The 22230-nt window shown below is 47.3% G+C and overlaps 1 protein-coding gene across 2 annotated transcripts in view; it reads right to left on the bottom strand.

Moving 5' to 3' along the window:
- sugct (succinyl-CoA:glutarate-CoA transferase) overlaps positions 1-22230 on the bottom strand; it is a 45506-nt gene that overhangs the window by 4608 nt on the left and 18668 nt on the right. The gene's annotated exons all lie outside the window — the stretch shown is intronic.

Raw genomic sequence — 22230 nt, forward strand, 5'->3', positions numbered from 1 at the left:
AGCAGGGAGTTAGCAGGGAGTCAGCAGGGAGTCAGCAGGGAGTTAGCAGCAGGGAGTTAGCAGGGAGTTAGCAGGGAGTTAGCAGCAGGGAGTCAGCAGGGAGTCAGCAGGGAGTTAGCAGGGAGTTAGCAGCAGGGAGTTAGCAGGGAGTCAGCAGGGAGTTAGCAGGGAGTTAGCAGGGAGTCAGCAGGGAGTTAGCAGGGAGTTAGCAGGGAGTTAGCAGCAGGGAATTAGCAGGGAGTCAGCAGGGAGTTAGCAGGGAGTTAGCAGGGAGTTAGCAGCAGGGAGTTAGCAGGGAGTCAGGTGCTGCCATGATGGCGACGGCCGACTCTGAGCTTGAGTCTGGCTCTTCACGAAGCTGCGGGTGGTGTCACGGTGGTTCTCTGCAGGGTTTTCACACTCAGCTGTACACATTGCACACAGCAGGAGCGCTAACATGTGAGGATTTATGATCCTGCAGTGCGGAGGACGACGTTCATCACTTGACATTAGAATCACCAACAACTATTATACTGTACATAACTGAACCATCTGAACAAGAGGAACAGAAAGAGTTCCTCCTTCCTGAACTAACCTGCGTCACAGTCTTGGTCGTCGTGACCTCAGTTCAGGTCTCAGTGACCTGGAAGTTTCTACACACAGACAGATTCAGATGGATCTTTTATCAGGGGAGCTAAAAAAGGGAACGCCACAGAAAGGAGGATGATGACGGACTGTTGTCTGCTCTGAGTGCTTTCACAGAAAATACTGAGGACGACAAACAGGACCTGACTCAGTGTGATGTACGTAAAGGAGAGGTGACGACAGGAGGGAGGCAGTCAGAGTCTGCTGAACCTCAACAGGTTATTAAAGCAGACGTGTTGACTAATGAGTTGATGGACAGCTTGTTCTCTGGTTGTAGCCTCTCCAACATGAAGCTCTGCTGCTTCTCACAGAAACCTGAATATCTGTCAGACTGTGAAGTCGTCTCCGGGCTCCATCAGAAGGAACCTTCTGTGGTTGTTGTGGCCGACCACATGTACCAAGTGCTTGGCTTGTGTCTGTGACACCTGATGAAAGGAAGTCCAATTATCTCCCAGTTTCAGCTCCGTTCTGAGTCTGAGAGGAGGAAGACACAAAGTAAGAAGCCGTAAACAGACAGAGAGGGAGGCTGGAATGTGGAGAAAAGGCGTGTTAGTGTCTCGTATCTGCAGAGAGTTTCTGATTTTCTCTCTTTGTTGCTGCTCGGGACGCTTTACCAACCCAACATGTGTCTATTTGACGTCCTGGGAATGAGACTCAACAATCAACTGTCTTTGTGGTGCGTTCAGGAGCAGCTGGGACAAATCCTGCTGATTCTACCTTTAACTTTAATAGTCTTTGAATTCTATTAATATGACGTGAGCTTCAGTTAGCTTTGAGCACAAATGTCCTTCAGAGGGAGACTTTTTACTCTGATACTCTGAGTCCATGTCAGAGCCTGAACTCTGTTACTGTACTGGAGGAAACAAGCTGGATCAGAACTTCTACTGTCACCAGAGTCTGTTTGTACACAGGTACCTGAACGTCTCCTGGAGAGTGACCTCTGATTAATGACTCCACCATAGAAGTGTCATGAACTGCAGTTCCTCTAACAGCCACTTGAGGCTCCAACAGTGAGTCACATGTTAAAATGTGCAACTTCACAGCAGAAATAAACGACTTTGGTCTTCGGCCGACACACACAGCTGCTAAATCTGAACAAAGCCCTGTGTGTGCGTGTTAATCCTGACCGGATGAACCGAAATAACATAAATATTGCACTCAAATGTTACGTAATGCTGCTGATTATATGTGTTGAAATATGACGGTTGGACAGTTTAGTGGATGTGGGCGAAGCTGCAGGGTAAACATCCAGCTAACAAGGGCGTGTGTGTGTGTGTGTGTGTGTGTGTGTGTGTGTGTGTGTGTGTGTGTGTGTGTGTGTGTGTGTGTGTTTGGATCATGGGCACAAACATACGTCTTCTTTATATTGGCTCAGAAACTCTCTGCAGCATCTGTGTGTGTTTATTTGTGTCTCTCTTTTTTCCACCTCGTTTCTTCTTCACGTCTGATTCTCTGTCGTCTTCATCCCTCCATCTGTGCTCCTCATCATCATCAACAGCTTCCTCTCCGTCTCATCTTCATCTGTTTCAGCTTCTTTCAATAAATGTGTCCTCATTACGAAAAATAATTAATCCATCCAATTTATTATCTGAGGATGATGTCTGAAGGATGTGGGGGAGGAGCTTGTCACCGGAGTGACCCACAGCTGCTGCTCTTCGCTAGCTATCCTCAGGTGTAGCTAGCTACCTTTAGCGGATTAGTAGCTAAGTGGACCTATAAACTGGCTGCTGTCTGCCTGGACCGGGTCATCGGATCACAGGGGGGAGTCACTGCAGGCAACCGGGCTCAACAGCCTCCAGAGAAGCAAAGTGGACCGACTGAGACTGAACTCAGAACTGAACCAGGTTCTGAGGTGGAGACGGAGGTCAATGTGAAGACAGGGGACACACTACAGAGGCGATTTACTCTACAGAGGCGATTTACACTACAGAGGTGATTTACTCTACAGAGGTGATTTACACTACAGAGGCGATTTAATCTACAGAGGCGATTTACTCTACAGAGGCGATTTACACTACAGAGGTGATTTACAGTACAGAGGTGATTTACTCTACAGAGGTGATTTACAGCGGCTCTGACCAGGACTGTGACTCTGGGGACAGAGTATTTATTTATTGACATATTAAATGAATTAAACAAGTGACATAAATGAATGAATGAATGTATGAATGAGTCAATTCATTTGTGTCAATAACTGCACAGGTGACTAACCCTAACCCCACTGCAGTGGTGGGAGGGGGGCCCCAAATCAAATTCTGCTTAGGGCCCCCAAAAGGCTTGGGCCGGCACTGCTCAGAAGTGACGTGAAGCTACAGGCTGTCAGACTGTTAGCAGCTAGCTGTTAGCATCATGATGTCATGATGTTGTTTCAGTCAGAAAATGTCCTGATGTCTTTCTGTTTAAAGGTTAATGATGTAACATCGTCATGATCTTCACTGTAGCGCCACCAACAGGACAAACGTCACATTATAAGCTCCACTGCTGCTGAATCCACATGAACTGTAAAAATACTGCCCACACACACACACACACACACACACACACACACACACACACACACACTCTCTCTCTCTTTGTCTCCGGCAGGGAAACTTTAATAAGAGTCAAACTGATCGATGGCTTTAATTTAAAGATCAAACATGACACACTGCAGGAAGTCAAGCAGTGCTAAACGAATTACACTGTATGTGTGTGTGTGTGTGTGTGTGTGTGTGTGTGTGTGTGTGTGTGTGTGTGTGTGTGCTGATTATTTCTTGTTCTTCTTGTTTATTATGTTCATCACAGCTTCAGATCTCCACTCGGACGGGCCGTGGTGTCAGATGTCCAGCAGGCCCGCGGGTCATCACGCCTCAACATCAACATGCAGCAGAACCACACGAGCTTTCGGACCGCCACCGCTCGGCAGCACGACACAGAAACACAGAACATGAACTGAACGGATCAACACAGACACAAAGGCAGGACCAGCAGGCTCCGCCCCCTGACATCCTCTATACTCTGTGTGTGTGTGTTTGATGTGTGTGCCTGTATTTGTGCATGCGTGCATACAAGTGTAACAGTATGATTGCCCACATGTGTGTGTGTAATTCTATCTGCTTGTCATGCAGGGCATCATTACATCCATATGGTCCTCACACACACACACACACACACACGCACGCACGCACACGCACGCACACACACGCACGCACGCGCACGCACACACACACACATGCACACACACACACACATGCACACACACACGCACACACTCTGAGGTCAAACACGTTGTTGAACTTGTTTTATTTCTCAGTTGTCGGTGAATTAAAGACAAACTTCAGACCGTCTTTAATGAGCCCGTCTTCATGTTCTGGTCCGGTGGACTCTGGATCACTGGGCAGAACCTCAGTGGGGACGTCTCTGCTTTGTTAATACACTCTGATTTTTGTCAAACTGTTCTGGGCCTCAGAGCGTCACACACACGCTGGAAGCAGAACGGATCAGAACAGCTCCTCCAGCTCTCTGTGTCTCTTTTGGTTCTGGGCTGGTGCCAGAGCCGGTTCAGAGCTGGTTCTGGTTACGCCTTCTTGACCCAGGTGATTCGAACCTTCACCTATCACGTGTGTGTGTGCATGTGTGTGTGTGCGTGTGTGTTCTCTCTGTCGAGGTGGAAAAGGAAAAGCCTGAAATAGATCAGATCAAAGACACACACTGATCACAGAACAGTTTTGTGGTTTTCAGCCACGTGTCTCCTCTTCCTCCTCCTCTTTCTCCCTCCTCCTCCTCCTCCTTCTTCTCTCCTTCTTCTCTCCTTCTCTCCTTCTCCTCCTCCTCCTTCTTCTCTCCTTCTCTCCTTCTCCTCCTCCTCCTTCTTCTCTCCTTCTTCTCTCCTTCTCTCCTTCTTCTCCTCCTCCTTCTTCTCTCCTTCTCTCCTTCTCCTCCTCCTCCTTCTTCTCTCCTTCTCTCCTTCTCCTCCTCCTCCTTCTTCTCTCCTTCTCTCCTTCTCCTCCTCCTCCTTCTTCTCTCCTTCTCTCCTTCTCCTCCTCCTTCTCTCCTCCTTCTCTCCTTCTCTCCTCCTCTTCCTCCTCCTCTTCCTCCTCCTCCTCCTCCTCCTTCTCTCCTTCTCTCCTCCTCCTACTTCTCTCCTCCTCCTCCTCCTCCTTCTCTCCTCCTCCTTCTCTCTCCTCCTCCTTCTCTCCTTCTCTCCTCCTCCTTCTCTCCTCCTCCTCCTCCTCCTCCTTCTCTCCTCCTCCTTCTTCTCTCCTCCTCCTCCTCCTCCTTCTCTCCTCCTCCTTCTCTCCTCCTTCTCTCCTCCTCCTCCTCCTTCTTCTCTCCTCCTCCTTCTCTCCTCCTCCTTCTTCTCTCCTCCTCCTCCTCCTTCTCTCCTCCTCCTTCTTCTCTCCTCCTCCTCCTCCTTCTCTCCTCCTCCTTCTTCTCTCCTCCTCCTTCTTCTCTCCTCCTCCTCCTCCTTCTCTCCTCCTTCTCTCCTCCTCCTCCTCCTTCTCTCCTCCTCCTTCTTCTCTCCTCCTCCCCCTCCTCCTCCGCCTCCTCCTCCCCCTCCGCCTCCCTCTCTCCTTCTCTCCTCCTCCTCCTTCTTCTCTCCTCCTTCTCTCCTTCTCTCCTCCTCCTCCTCCTTCTCTCCTCCTCCTCCTCCTCCTTCTCTCCTTCTCTCCTCCTCCTCCTCCTCCTCCTTCTCTCCTTCTCTCCTCCTCCTCCTTCTCTCCTTCTCTCCTCCTCCTCCTCCTTCTCTCCTCCTCCTCCTTCTCTCCTCCTCCTCCTCCTCCCTCTCTCCTTCTCTCCTCACACTTTCAGTCTCCACTGTGTCTCATGTTTCTTCTCGTCGTCCTCACAGCTTCTTTATCGTCGGGCCACCATCAGGTCTGACGCCTGTTGTCCGGGTGGTGTCATCAGGTCGGGTGGAGGCGTGCAGCTTGTCTGTAGAGACTCACGACACAACATGAAGAGTTTCTACGATCAGTGGTCGCTGACGGCAGCGACCTGGCCGGATGTCTCCACTCGTCCTTGGCCTCCTGATTTAGACTGTAAAGCAGATTTTGAGTAAAAGATAAAGAACGGACCCAAACGAGCTCCGTCCTGGAGAGCCAACGTTCCTGCACCTCCTGTCGTCCCTCCATCAACCTCTCCGTCACTGAGGCCGACTCCCTCATGACTTCTTCACCCTCTTGTTTCTCTCGGCTCCTCCGGCTCATTTTCTTCACGCCTCCTCTTCTTCCTCATCACTCTTTATCCTTGCAGCTCTCGGAGTCTTTGAAGCTAGCTGTGGCAGTCCATTAAGTCGACTAACCAGCACCCATGGGAGCCGCTGTTACATCATGTCAGTGCAACATCAAGGGGAGGAGGCTGGATGTGGATCTGTGGATCCTGAACCTACTGTTCTCTGTTTGACCTCAACAATCAAAGCAGCTTCTGAATATGGCAGCGTTTTCATTCCTGTGAAGTGTCGGAGCTCTTCCTCCTCAGATGAGCACTTAATAAGACGTTTCAGATGTGGAGCAGAACGCTGCCGCTCCCCGGGGATCTGCTTCCTCAGGACTCCAGCTCCCGACATGAATAATGCTCTTCATCGTGTTCTGTAAATGAGTGTGTTTCAGTGGGTGAAATATTTATTTCTCACTTTGAAGAGTAAAGCAGCGGTGTGTCGCTCTGGAGGAGTCATGACTTCTGTTCAAACACGTGGGAGAAAACATTCATGGATCATCTGAACAGTGACAGTCTGTGAAGCTGCGCTACAGTTTTATCATATTAAGTATCTGTGACGCTCATCTGTGGAAACATCTGTCACTGGATCAGAGTTCAGCAGGAAGAACCGGGACGTGTGATGAGCAGCCGGTCCACTGTGCAGCACCGTGACCTGAACCGGAGAGAGACCGGACCTGCGGACTCGCTCAGGACAAACTGGTAAAAGACAATATCTGATATACTTTACTGATTGAGATGATTATAAAATAAAAATAAAAGAATAAACTGACGTAGTTTTCTGTACATGAAGCGATCAGCAGTATAAAAGCTGTTATTACCACATTAACACATCAGTAATTATATTCCAGGCTCGTATTATTCTGAGGGGCTCGCCGATGTTTTAGAGAACTGAAGTCGTATTTGAATTAAACGTTCGTCTGTGTAGGAGGAACTCGTCTCCTTGACTCGTAACAGAGGCGTCTACACCTGCTGCAGACGGCGTGCAGTTTGAATCTGACGACAGGACGGCGGCTCGTTCACTTCGCTGGTTCTTCTAAACAGACATAAAGCTTCCTGTGTTGTTACCAACAGAAGAAGAAACGCGTCTCGCTGAGGTTTCCACACCTCCTCCACACATGTTGTGTGTTTGCATCCATCCCGTCCTCGCTCTGCGCTCAATACAGTCTCCTGTTTGTAATTTGGCTCTTTTTGTTTCTCCAGAGTTTCACCACAAGCTCTTTTTAAACCGGGCCCACCTGTGGATCTGCATGACGGGCAGCCGGTGGAGTCTGAGTTTACATCTGCTGAATTCAAAACAAGCCGAGGGGAGACACGGACCTGGTTCCTGTGGACGGCTGAGGGTTCGGACTCAGTCGCCTCGGATTTCCCTCGGAATGTAATCTGTCAGTGAATCTCACAAACAGAGCAGCAGCTGGACCCGGACGAGCCGATTGTTCTGAAGGTCCAGAACGGTTTACAGTCCAGGTCCAGATTCCCAGGCCGGTTTAACAGCTGGTCCTGAGTCAGTCTCTGTATGCAGACGACACTCTGCTTTATACTGTGGTCACACCGATGGAACAAACACACCTGGTTCTGGACCAGCAGGTCGCCGGTTCAGTTTCACACGATCTCATTTCAGAAAAGAGTCTTTTCTTTCTTTTTATCATGTCAGTCAACAAACAGAAAAAACAGTTTTTTAGCAATTGTATTGTTTTTATATTTTTGACAAACTTAATATTAGTGTCAATTATTGTCTGTTTAAATACTGTAAATTACCAAATAACAGTCCAGGCGGTTAATTCCTGATTGTTTCAATCATCCAGGTTGAAAATGTCACAAACTTCTCTGGCTTCCCTCTGAAGGAAACGATTCAGCCGACCAGCACTCGCTGCAAACCGCTCATCTCTGCTGTCACTCACGGTGGTGGACATTTGTTATGATTAATATTATTATTACTGTTGTTGTTGTTATTACTATTATTGTTATTATTCTTAATAATATAAGTGCAGCTGAGGCCGATGTGAATGTTCTGTTAGTTCTGCAGGTTTCTGAGGTGTAACTGACGTATCGATCACATCCTGATGATGATGACGCTTCGTGACATGACAGTTATCACAGTTCATCCTGAACACGGATAAACATGTTTCAGCCTTCATCAGGACCATAAACACAACAACATCCACAAGTGAATTAAAGTGTTTACAAAACACACACACACACACACACACACACACACACACACACACACACACTTGTGAGCTTGTGAGTTTTTATGAAGTGGAAACTTTGGTGTGAGGAGTGTTTGTTTTGGATGGAAGAGTTTCCCATATGGTGTGTGTGTGTGTGTGTGTGTGTGTGTGTGTGTGTGTGTGTGTGTGTGTGTGTGTGTGTGTGTGTGTGTTGAGGCAGCAGCTGTGCTCCAGGTGGGCAGCAGGACAGGTGAGCTGTTCAGGAGCAGCAGGTGAGTTCATGGTTTGTGTGAAGGTGGCGCTGACAGTTTCAACATGGCCGCCGAGAGGAAACCTCACACGTGGCGGACCCTGCCACCTGTCCACCCTCACACAGTGTTCTGGGACCTTGTTGCTGCTCGGGACGCTTTACCAACGCAACATGTGTCTATTTGACGTCCTGGGAATGAGACTCAACAATCAACTGTCTTTGTGGTGCGTTCAGGAACAGCTGGGACAAATCCTACTGATTCTACCTTTAACTTTAATAGTCTTTGAATTCTATTAATATGACGTGAGCTTCAGTTAGCTTTGAGCACAAATGTCCTTCAGAGGGAGACTTTTTACTCTGATACTCTGAGTCCATGTCAGAGCCTGAACTCTGTTACTGTGCTGGAGGAAACAAGCTGGATCAGAACTTCTACTTTTACAGGAGTACCTGAACGTCTCCTGGAGGACAGACTGAGACTCCTCTTCAGCTCAACCTTTAAACACCTGCTGATAGTTACTAAGAGAGAGATTGATAACAGATTGATTGAACAGTTAGTTATTAACGAAATGCTTGTTGGAAAATTGGAGGTCATTGTGTGGTAATTTATAAGAAATGTCAAATATTTACGTGGTAATCTCCGTCTGCTCAGCAGTTCTCAGAACTTTTGATTTATTGATCGCTGTCAGATGTTTGGAGAGATTTTTTTAGAAATACAACCACAAATTCTTCAGACTGTTACATCAGAGAGAGAGAGGAGGGATGTGGAATAGAGGGAGGAGAGAACGACAGAATGAGAGAAGACGACAAACATCGAGTGAACTCAAGTTGTGAGATCATGAACGTTGCGTAACAACACCATGGTGACCCGGGGCCACGCGAGGGCCCGCGGGTCAGCAGGTGAAGAGAGGACGGGGTGAGAGGTTCAGCACTTCCTTCTCTGTGGACCCGTCTGATCCGGAGCTTTATGGAGGATGGAGGTGATTTACAGGCATTCACGGGTCCAGGTGGTTCTTCTGAGGCGTTGACGTTTCATCACAGACCCGCTGCAGCCGGAAGAGACTTGAAGAACCCGTCAGATCCACTCAAACGTCCACAGAGAAGGGACACTCTATCTGAGATTAGATTGGATCATTTGCCGTCTGTTATATATTTCCTCATTTAAACATATGAAATAAACATAAGAATAAACATGATTCTCTGACTGTAATATTGATCTTGATGGAGAACATATTAAGACTGAAGCGTCTGATGAAAGTGACTCCAGGATCAGATCCTCCATCATACGAGCGTCTGATGACGAGAACACCTGCAGCAGGTGAACATGATGACGAGCGACCGACGTGACGTCAGCAGGTTTCCTCCGTCTGAGTCTTTTCTCTGATCTCTCATTTCACGGTATTTTAGCTCGTTAGCCGCCGACCTCGTCCAGCATTACATAAAAACACGTGTGACCTCCTGAAAATCTCCAAAAATAACATCTGACATACCAGCGGCGTCCACATCCTCGCTCCCTTTCTTCCTCCTTGCTTTTGTTTGGAGCTCCGTCCATTCCTGATGATTATCTGTCTCTCGAGTGTCACCGTTTAATTGGACACCCCTCCTCCTCCTCCTCCGTCCCCATGGGAAAGTATGCAGACACATTTTGATTTGATTATGGCTCAAAAACCAAACTATGCTCGCTCGCATTCCAGCTTCAAACAAACAGACGGTCTGAGGAAACAGCAGAGCAAGGCAGCGGCACGGTCAGGGTCGAAGGTTTGATTCTCTTCACACGAGCTCAGATTCTTTAAAAACATCTTTTAATTATTATGTTCTGACTTTGTTCAGGAGGATTTTCTGTCTGTCCGTCTGTCAGACTCTTCTTTACTCTCCGTCCTCCTCCACAGAGGAGGTGGAGCTCAGACGCCCTCTACAGGCAGGAGGCGTCACTGCACACACACCAACATGTTTCCTGTTTAGCACTTCGTTTAAAATCCTCAGTTCAATCACAAGAAACCTCCTGTGATCCTCAAACACAAATGCTCAGACATCTGCAAGAGATCCGAGAGAGAGAAGCCGGTTCACGACAAACAAACACCAGGTGAGGAGGATTAAAGGAGCAGTTCACTCCATCCTCCTCTCCTCCCTCCATCTTCATTCATTCAGCTAACATGTTTCCAGATCAGATTCAGATCCCCGATGACTGCAGGAACCACCAAAAGAACCCCTAGAACCTCTTCAGAGACTCCCAGAATCACCTGCAGGACTCACAAAACCGCCTCAAACAACCCTTAAGCAGCACCAGAACCATCTTACACAATCCTCAGAACATCCTAATGACCACATGAACCTCCTGTAGAACAGGGTCCACCCACATGACCCCCAGAACATCCCGATGGACCAGTAGATTCACCCTGAAGGACCCGCAGAACCACATGCAGGACCACTAGAACCTCCTGGAGGACCTCTAGAACCTCATACAAGTAAACAAGTTCTTTTCAGATCAGTTTGGGATGTCAGGGGTTCTGGACAGATTCTCACTGCTCAGGTGGTGACGGATCATCAGTGCAACAACAATTATCAGATGAACTGTTTGGTTCAAACAGCTGGTTCTGTCTTTTAAGGACGCTTCAGATTTGGACTCTCCAATCTGAACCCTCTTCTTCTCCTTCTCCTTCTTCTTCTCCTTCCTCTCCATCACTGACTCTCAGTTGGACCTCAGGTTCGTCACGCTGATGCTTCAGATCTTGTGTGGTTTATGATAATTTCCCATCATGCATCACAACAAAAGCGTCCAAATGTTTGAGTTTTGAGCGTGAAGAGTCAGAGAGGAGAAGATGTTTCTCATTGTTACACTTGATTTCTTTAAACTTATTTATTGGAACAATCAGCAGTTTGGCCCATGAAGACAGGAGGTTTACAGAGAGGAAGCATGTGAAGAAGAGAGAGAGAGAACAGGAAGAAGACAAGAGGAGGAGGAGGAGGAGGAGGAGGAGGAGGAGGAGGAGGAGGAGGAAGGAAAGAACTGGAGGAAGAGGAGAAGAGATGAAGATGAACAGATGAGCGAAGAAGACGACTCTCCTCATCTCTGATCTCAAATAAAACTCACAACAACAAACACTGACTCATCACCAAGACCCTGAACGCCTCACACACACACACACACACACACACACACACACACACACACACACACACACACACACAGCCCTCAGTAGAGTGTATACCTCCACCAACAGCCCCCTTTTATTCAATCAAGCCTAATCCAACATCAGACCTGACAGTCCTGATAGAGATCTTAGATACCAGCCACAGAAACACACCTGATCCTCCTGGATCCGCCTCCTGGATCCACCACCTGCCCTGAGGAACAACCCAGAGGACAGAACCAGCCAACAGCAAATGACTATCTGAAGTCCAACGTATGTAAACTGAATCTTCCAGGACGTTTGGACTGAAACTGAACATCAAGTATGTAAATCATGCGTCGCTCGTCACAGAGGAGCAGTTTGTTGACGGGTTACTGAGCTGCAGGCTTCAGTTTGTCCCTGCAGGGATCTGATCTGTGCTAACTCCTCCTCCTCCTCCTCCTCCTCCTCCTCCTCTCCTCCTCCTCTCCTCCTCCTCCTCCTCCTCCTCCTCCTCCTCCTCTCCTCTCCTCTCCTCCTCCTCCTCCTCCTCCTCCTCTCCTCCTCCTCCTCCTCCTCCTCCTCCTCTCTCCCTCATGTCTTCTACATGCTCTCAGATTTGCTCTGTGTGTCTGTCAGACTTCGCAGCGTACCTGGATTTTATCAAACCCACCTCACACTTTCCCAGATGTCCCGGAGCTGCTCTCCACCGACCGCAGAGGATTTCCTCCTGATTGTTTCCTTACATTTGTCTCCCTCAGCTCCGTCACGTCCTCCTCCCACTCTGATTACTGCTCACTTACGTCTGCTCCACACAGTCACTCAGAGGTCACTGCGGTGTTCTCGTCATCTTGATGGTTCAGGAATCGAAAAGTCTGGTAGATGTTGTTGACGGTCGTCACAGATCCGATGCTGATGAAACACGTTCTACTTCAGCAGCTCACGTCAAACAACTTCAGTCGGAAAAAAACTTTCTGTACTTTTCAGCTACTTGTGGTCAAAGATAAAAAGACAACGTCACTCCTCCGACGAGCCAGTCAGAACAGCTTCCTGTTGATAAATGTCAACACAGATCGAACACGAACGTGAAGCCGTCACGACCACAAATCACTTCAGTTAAACATGTTCTTCATCACTGCGAGACTCGAACACAGTGAAGACAGCAGATCGCTGGTTTTATGTTGGTAAAACATTCAAACTCTTCTTTAAAAAGATATTTAAAGATTTCCAGTTCAACAGAAAAGACTTCAGTGATTCAACAAAGAACAATGACAGAACTGTTTCTCTGATCTGTCCGGAGTGAGCCCTCTTCACAGACAAATCAATAAAGGATCTCTGATGAAGTGAATAAACCAACATGTCCGACGCTGTCAGAGTTTCCTCTGGTACCAGTCAGCTGATCACCTTCTTCTCACAGGAGGAGCGTCTGGAAGTGACACTGCAGGCTAATGCTAAGCTAGTTGCAGGCTAGTGCTAAGCTAGTTGCAGGCTAGCGCTAAGCTAGTTGCAGGCTAGTGCTAAGCTAGTTGCAGGCTAACGCTAAGCTAGTTGCAGGCTAGCGCTAAGCTAGTTGCAGGCTAACGCTAAGCTAGTTGCAGGCTAGCGCTAAGCTAGTTGCAGGCTAACGCTAAGCTAGTTGCAGGCTAGTGCTAAGCTAGTTGCAGGCTAACGCTAAGCTAGCTGTGTCGTCTGTTCCTCTGGATGTGCCTGAGTTGAGCAGGGTGGAGACGGAGAAACACGAGGAGAATCACAGGTTTCATTTGGATGAATCAGAACAATAAAATCATTTAAACCACTTCCAGTTAAACATTCAGATGGAGACTGAAGACGATGAACCTGTCGTTGTTCTGCTGATCAGAACAATAAGTTCAGTCTTGTTTTCCTCAGGAGACGTCCTGGACGCCTGACCGGCTCTGTGCAGCAGCAGACTGGTTGAACTGGTCCCAGTCTGAGCATGTGGAGGTGGAGCAGGCAGCTCCGTCAGCTCTCCCTGGATAAATAAAGCTTTAACGAGCAGCTGTTGCTCGGCGTCCCCACGCTCCTGTAACGAGCCGCCGCTGGCCGGCAGCCTGTAATCACAGCGCGACCTCTGACCTCCGACCGGGTCACAATCAGACAGGAGAGCAACGTGTGAACACGCCCTGAACTCTGGATGATGTCACGACCATTAATAATCCAGCTTCACGTCACAACGTCATCCTCAGGAGGAAGAGACCAAATCACTGACGGACGAGCTGACGAGAGCAGCAGGAAGACGAACGAGAAGAAAATAAACAAATAGAAGTCCTGAAGCAGATCAAACCGAACGTTAAGCTTCTATTTCAACCAAATCAGTTCAACACAGATCAAAGTACAGGTCGCTCTCAGCAGGAAACTCAGGAGCCAGAAAATAAAGCAGGAATGTTTCATCCCTGGAAAGCAACGTGAAGGAATTTCAGGTCTTCCAGGTGTTTCCAAACCGGTTCCAAACCCAAACATCTGTCAGGACAGAAGACAGATGTGTTGGAGCAGCAGAACACCAGGAGTGTGTTCAGACTGCAGCAGAGACACAAATCAGCTCAGGATTCAGTCACGACTCTCGTTAATAACACTCATGTTCTTATACAGATGAGCTGAAGCTGCTGTCGGCTGGAAATAAGAACGCCGGTGAGAGTGACACGTGTGTTTCTGAGGATATACTGAGACGTCTGGTAAAAATGTGTCCTGCTCTGTGGAGAAGCTCATATCTGCTCAGATGAGCTGTCAGTCAAACAGCAGCCAGCTCAGGATCTCAGGTGTCGTCCAGTTTCTCTCATTAAATGATGAATTCTGTGTTTTGGACTGAACCTGTGACTGAATGGATCCATCTGGTCTCCTGCTCGTCCTCATTTGTCACAAGTAGTTGATTCATAGTTTAATTAAACCATTAATGCAAACGATCAGTTATTTCTTCATTTACAAAGGTGACGAGGAGCTGAAACCATCAGATCAACAGAACTGGAGCACAGCAGTGGATCATGTCTTTCCTCTGGTCCTGGACCGGATGAACGTCCTACAGTCTGCTGCTGTAGGAGACGTTCAACAGATATGTGAACTCTCTGTGATAAGAACACAGGACTGATCCTTTACTGCCTCTGAGCTGCAGGTCTGAGCACATCTTCCAGTGCCAGTCGGTGTTTCAGGCAGCTAATGGAGCTACAAGTGTCTCATCATAGAACCATCAGCGGATCCGATCAGCGTGAAGAGGGAACAGATTGTACAGCGCCGAGAGTCCATCGCTCCGTCTGTAAAGAACAAGAGGCTCGTTTCCAAACGCTCACGTGCTGACAGACAGCAGGTTCATCCCACCTCTCCCATCGGTCGCAGCTGATCTGAGAGCCTGATTTATTCTCCTGCATCAGGGAGATTATCTGTCTCCCTGAAAAAACTCTCTCTCAGACACCTGACGTCAAAGAATGGAGCATTTTTAGGAAATTATTAGGAGATATTTGGAAAAAAGGCTGCAGCTTCAGGGAGCTTTGATTACTGAGACAGGATCTAAATCTCTTTATTTCTCACTGAGCGAGAGCGAGTGGAGGACGAGGAAGATGAGAGATGCTTCCTTCTGTAAATATACCAGAATATAAATCATATCCACAATGTGACATTAAATAATTACAGTCCATGTTACCACATCCATCATTAACGAGGTCAATCTGATTACATCCTGACATCTAGCAGGTTTGTTCCCTATTTATCATCTCAGTGTGTTAGCATGCTAACATTAGCTAATTAGTAAAGCTGATACTGAAGAGCTTCAGAGTCTGAATAAGAACCGGACCGTCTGGAGGAGTAAACACCTGGAGTCTCATCTGGTTCTGATCCGGAGCCGTGAACACAGAGGACTCTGTAACTTGTGGGATTAAAAAGATGATTTCTCTTCAGTCCTGTTGATCAGCCTGACTGCAGCAGTGATCCGGAGCTGACCTCCACTGTCGGGTGGTTCTGTTCTGTTCTGCTGACTGGAGCTGGAGGGGAAATGGACTTTACTTCATGAACATAACGTTACAGAGAGGAGATGGGGAAAAAGAAGAGATCCCTAAAAACTGATCTCTGAGCTCTCCTCCGTCGCTGCACAGCTCCGGATCAGAACAGAATCTGATGAGACTTCAGGTGTTTACTCTTAGAGAAAGTCCGGTCTCGCCCCCTACAGGCAGGAATCACACACTGTGTGTTGAAGTGTTGGTGTGATGACGTCGGGCTCTCGGGCAGACCCTCTGGAAGTCAACATGAAGTCCACTTCAGGCCTCTGGTGGACTCTGGCGGAGCTGGAGAACCCTCCACACTCACAGACTTCCTTGGAAAGAGTCGGTTAAGTTCACAAGTGAAATACGGTCTTTGGATCCGGCCCGAGTCCGCCTCACCCTCCTGAACTCCTCCGCCCTGATGCTTTCCATGTTTCTGACACATTCATCACAACAGACGTATCGGGTCCAAGAACTGTGCCGAACAACATGAACTCATTCATGAACCTGAATTAAGTGAATAAACGCATTTTAAAAGCCGATCGAGCGTCTCTTCACCGAGAAACACGAGGTCACGCGCCACCTCAGCGACTACAGCTCTTTATTGTGTAATCTGACCTTTAATACCTTCTTCTCAAAGACTTTTTCACAGATGTGTTTCTGACGTTCAGGATGTCTGTTTGTTCACTTCAGCCTCCATTATGGAAACAAACATTCCACATTTGAATTTCTGCGACGTTCCTGCTTCTTTGTCCTCAAAACGCTTCACTTTTAAATCTGAATTGTGAGCAGCAGGCAGGTGCAAGTTTCTCAAATCAAAAACCGTCTCGAGGGCGACAGTAACTTCACAAAGTCCTCTCGGCCTCGTTCTCTGTAACTCACTCTGATGCTCTTTCAAGCATCAACGGGATAAAACAAAAGTCTCTTTCCAAAGCACACACGGACAGACAGGACGGTCTTCATGAACACTTGGAAAGAGGGATAAATCCGTCTCGCTGCTCAGCAGATGATAAGAGCTATTAGTCGCAGGAGACGGCAGCCGGCCCGAACAGCTCCTCCTCTAATTGAGTTTCAAGAGTCTTCACGGACAGAGAAAGACGAATGTGCTCAGGCCATCATTCTTTCAGCAGACACAGAGGCAGTAATCACCGGAGGAAACAAAACTGCTGGAATTACAGGGATTCAAGAGCTCTCATAAAAACACTGAGAGACAAACCAGGAGGGATTCCTGTCAGTCAGTCCAGGAACAATCACTCCAGGACGGAGCCGCGGTCACGACGCCGAGCTCACGGTGGTCGAAGTGAAGCAGATTATAAAACAAGTTGAATTCTCATAACGAGGCGCCAAACAGACGTCTATATCCTCAGTGAAGGTTTTGTCTTGTAGGAAACAGTCGTTTTGTTTCCAGTGCAGGAAGTGTGACGTCCACACGATGCACGAAGTCACATGCAGGACGCTGAGGTGACGGCTGAATCTCATCAACACTCAACATTAGATACAGATTCGGACCGAGCTTACTGAGGGAGGAAGCTCACTGATGCAGATGAATCGGAGCGTACCGACAACATCCTGTTTAAACGAGATGACCACAGAACACGAAGAAGAAGTTTGAACCATGCAGATGTCTGAAACTTCAGTCAGTTTCTGTTATTGGTCGTCGACGGCCGACAGTCGTCGGCTTCTGTACCACCGAACATCACGATTTAAAAAGTGCCCAATCGAAAGATCCATCAGGTTGTTGCTGCTCAGCGTCGATCAGGTGAAACCAGCTGAGTTGTTGTTTCTACTGAGACCTTTGTGTTTCTTAGCTTTCTAAGAGCGGACATGAGATGCAGAGACGGAGACATTCTGAAGTCAGATCATCTTTGAGCTTGGTTTTGTTAAGGACAGAATGCGCTCGAGCTGCACAGACTCCACAAGTTAGTCCACAAACCTGATAAACCTGAAGACCAAAGAAGACGGAGGAGTCCTGACGGTCCACAGTCTCCTCCTCCTGTTCAGCGGATTTCATTTTGAAGTGCTAAATAATCATCAGTGTTCTTCCTCATTGGGTCACATTGCTTTCTGAACAGCAGTCGTGTAGTTTCGGGTCGTCATCTGTGATTTCTATCCCAGGTGATGTATCGTCCCCCTGGAGCCGACTGATAGCATCCTTCAAACTTCAGGTCCAGTTTATTTGTGAGGCCGTTTTAAAAGGAAGCTGTGAAGGATTCGAGGAAAAGACCCACAGCGTTTACCCACACGTGTGTTCTCTCATTACTTTTCATCTTTGTTTGCTGGGTCCGGTACAGAAAAGTGTCTGTCTGCGGTCCAAACTACAGCCGCAGAGTTATTAGAAGCTCTCCCTGCTGACTCAGCACTCCTCGGGATGACAGAGCGCTTCTTCGTCTGACAGACGATTTATCTGGTAAACAAATGTGTTCAGGAGCAGAGGAGGAGGCCCGGTGGGTGTCCTCTGGACCAAGTCAGAACCCCGAGAGGACAGTCGGACTCTGCTGACGTCACTTTTATTCCAAAACACCAGAACTACTCGACCATCGCTGCCTGTTGACTGAGCTGCTCTTCTTACTGAAATGGTTCTAGAAAGTCTTCCGGAGCTACTGTGGAAATATCGTTTGATCACCATGTTGGTTTCTACTGCAGCACCACCTGAGGGGTCGAAGGTCACAGGTATCTAGTGTCTCTGAATCTTGTGATGATATCATAGACTGTAGATGGTGAAACTGAGAGAACAAACTGTTTGTCATGTTACGATCACCTGACAAACACACATCAACACAACATTCCACAACTTCTGTTTCATCAGGACTTGAATTAAGAGTTTCACTTCAGAAAGTCCACATCCATCTATCCTGATCCAAACCACCAGGTACAGGGTCTGTTCTGACCCATCGTCCGTCCTAGATTGGTGGAATTTCTGTATAATCCTGCTGACAAACCAACAATCAACCAACCAACAAACCAGGTGTAAACATGGCCTCCTTTGCGGAGGTCATAAACAGCATTACATACTAAAGCACGACAACAGACCTGTGTTAAGACTCAAACGACCACTAGAGGTCCTCAGTTTCTTGTCCATCCAGACGTTGAAGGAACAGGACCGACCAGAGACGCCAGATTTAACAGACAAACACCAACAAAGACAAAGTCAGGAAGTTTTAACCTTTACGAACACTGAATATGTTGAAAGGTTTCCTCTTCTGTACAAGCTCACAGATTAAAGGTCACATTTGAGCACTGAAGTCATAATCGAGCACCAGCTGACGACTTACAGCCAATCACAGGAACACTGGAGCTGAGTGAGCTCGCCTTAAATCTGTGAGAGAAGACCAGAAACGAGGGTGAACGACGTGCAACAAACATACCTTTTCCCTTTCATTCATTTTGGAATAAAAGTCAGTCAACAGCTCAACATTCATCCATTCAGCCCATCGCTCATCCAGACCAGAAATATATTTCCCCTGAGTGGCGTTTGGCTGTCAGCTGGAGGCTTATCTGGTTATCTGGGAACAGGCGGGGTTAGGTCTGCGTGACCTGGAGGAAGTCTGAAGGCTGTCAACATGACTCTAAATCCAGCTGATCCAGGAACGAACTCCCAACATCATTCAGAATCTGTTGACGAAGTGTCGAGGAAGTTTCCTCCTCTAACAAGTGTGGTCGTCCTTTGCATCCTCGTCTCTGAGCTGCTTCTCTAACAGTGGAGGCTGAAGCAGGACGCCATCACTCTGAGACACACACAGACCTTCAGCGGAGAGTTTCATTCCAACACCGCCGACACTCCCGATCGGCCGGTCATCCACTTCCTGTTACGAGCTCTGTAGGGTTTCTACGAATATTGTGGGACAAAAACTGATGATTTTTCTGCAGAATTTGACCGAGGTTTAGAATTAGTAATCCTTGTACATATCTCACAAAGTACAAAAGGCAAAGACACACGACAAACATAAAAACCAGTTTGTGTCAGATAAAAACATTAACAACCGTGTGATTCTGTTCGCTGTGGAACCTGAATATTTCCTCAGATATCATCCTGACACGTCTGTTCCACCTGTTACCTGATGTGATGGTGTGACAGAGCAGCTCACTACAGCGAGGCACCAAAACTCTCAAACTCTGGAGGGAATTCCCTCGAGCAAGGCAGTGATGTGAGTATGAGTTACTCCAGGGTTTGTCCTGTTCTGCCCTTTTAAGAGAAAAGCAGTGAAATAGTAAAAGATGGGTTTAATTTTCTGTTGAGGCCAGTGGAAACAGTAAGGCAGCACCAACACCGAGGGTTGAGGGTTCAAATCCCAGCTCCTCTGTGGAGTTGCTTTCCTGTTTAGCTAAATGCAGAAATAGGCAGTCACGCGGATGGTCTGAGCCTGCAGAGGCCTGATTTATCTGATCTTACATGTTAGGTATCCACTTCAGAGGCTGTTTAGGTTTCAGCTGGGATAAATCAAACGCACCTCCCGCAGTTTGAATATGAAGCCATATTTAGCTGGATATTTTCTGCAGGAGCTGGACTCCAGACGACAGGACAGAAACACAGCCAGAGGACTGTGAGTCGTAAAAACAAGGTCGGTCTCTGCTGAACTCCTGAGAGAGACAGACAGGCAGCAACAAGAGGGCAGAGACAGGAAGTGAAGCAAAACATGAGTCAGCAAAACACCAGAGAGGAAAACTGGGACGAGCTGGAACCGAAGAACCAAAAGGAAGGAAGGTAGTCGAGAAAAGACTCCGAGACGTTAGAACTTCGTCACATTCCTCTGAAGTTCTACTGACAGTCCCGAATTATCACCACAAGACTGCTGCAAGAAGACGCTCCACTCCAACAACGATAACTATAAACACATCGATTCATAAATCACTCTAATCTAACTCAAGAGGTCCAACCGACCGACCGACCAATCAAATGTGGCCTGATGGCGTCTCTGAATTTCGCTGTCTTTGCTGATGTCTCTGACGATCACCAGGATGATTAATCAACAACATTTGTCTCAGAAGAAAAACACACGACTGATTGGATTGGATGATTGGACAATAACTGTATGTGAGAACCGTCCAATCACAGAGCTTCAAGCTAAAGATGAAAACAATCAGCTGTTAAAATCAAATCACTGTCAGAAATGGAACCGGCCAAGTGAACGTCGTCTGACTGGCTTCTTCTACGCAGCGATGGCAGCTGAGGCTCATGGGTATTGTAGTATTTAGAGCCATCGGCCTGAAACCTGCAGCATCTTTACTTCATCCAGGAAAACTTCAGGATTTACAGTCAGGACAGAAACTTCAGAGAGAGAGAGTGTGTGTGTGTGTGTGTATTTATGTGTGTGTGCGTGTGTGTTTATGTGTGTATGTATGTGTGTGTGTGTGCGTGTGTTTATGTGTGTATGTATGTGTGTATGTGCGTGTGTGTTCTGCCGTTTTTCCAAATGACTTCCAGATTTCAGGTTTGAGTGGTGACTTCCTACCATCCTGATTAGCAGCAGCTTCTCTGCAGAGCTGCTGTGTGCAAGAAGAAACCTGCAGCTCCACACACACACACACACACACACACGCGGAATGGTATTAAAGGGACATACCGCTGCTTTTACAGGTTTTAGTCCATTAACGGCAAAACTGTGGAATTTTTACTTCCTACTTAGATTTACGTCTTTTAGAGCTGCTGTTGATTTAAGTCACCTCTATACAATATAATATTAAACTATAATATTAATAATAATAATAATAATAATATTATACTTAAATAATAATATAACACTATACAACTTCGTCTAAAATCTAAATTGTGGTCATTATGTTATCTGAATGTGGTTTCCATGGAAACAGCTGCTGGACTGGGATGAACACAGCCTCCAGGAAGACGACAGGAAGTACAGTACTGAGGTGATCGCTAACTTAGCTTCCCCGCTAACGTTACATCTAGCGTAAAGTTAGCAGCAGTTAGTGGTTACTTTAGCAACAATGCTAGCAGGATCTTTCCATCAGGAAACGAATCACGTTGGCACGTACTGGTCATCTGTCGGACTCGGAGGTCGTGTACAGCTCCGGTCCGGCAGCGCTGGATGGGAGGAGTTAGTGGTTACTATAGCAACAAGTAAAGCTGTCTGCCCAGAGCTGATGCAGTGCAGCCGGAGGAGATCTGAACACTGTTTCACCTCAAAATCTGATCCAGTTTCACCCACATCACTGAATGAAGCTAGAAAGTTGTGTCCTGTGCCCAGAAACACTCCGACAGCGTCCAGCATCAAACTCAAGGAAATGTTTATTGGATGGAAAATTACAAGAGGCAAGTGCACGATGAGTCATCAACATCTTTTATCTTTTTCCTGGAAGTTACAAACCCTCAAACAGCAGAATACCTACAGAACAGCTGCTCCTGTGGCCGGCTGGCCTGACACTGACATGCAGGTGAGAGTCTGAGCGACACGCTGGATAAATACACTACAACGTTGATTTTTACTTCACAGGAACTTTAAAAGTTTCCCCGACCGTGCATTCAAGGACACCCACAGTTTGCAGCCAGACACGGCACATCAGAAAACTGATGTCATCTGAGTGTTGGTGTGACTCATGAAGACACATGAAGCAAAACACAGAAATCTGATCAGACTGGTGCTTTAAAGGAGGTTCTGTGTGATCATCCCGTCTCGTCTGGAACCTGAGACTGCTGCCAACATCAAAACTTTAAACCCAGAAATTAAAACGAGAACATCAAAATAAAACCTTAGAACAAATAAACCCACTGAAGCCGCTCTCCTCGGCTAACGCCTGTGATGTGCTGTCTGTGAAACACGAGATCTGATGTGGTTCCATGTGTTTACGGCCTCTGAACGGATCTAATGGATTCATGCCGGGCAGCTATTATTCCTCAGCATGTTCAGAATAAACAGAAGAGAAAACTCAATCTGTTGGTTTGA

The sequence above is a fragment of the Acanthopagrus latus genome, chromosome 19 (genome assembly GCF_904848185.1).
Source record: "Acanthopagrus latus isolate v.2019 chromosome 19, fAcaLat1.1, whole genome shotgun sequence".
Taxonomy (NCBI): domain Eukaryota; kingdom Metazoa; phylum Chordata; class Actinopteri; order Spariformes; family Sparidae; genus Acanthopagrus; species Acanthopagrus latus.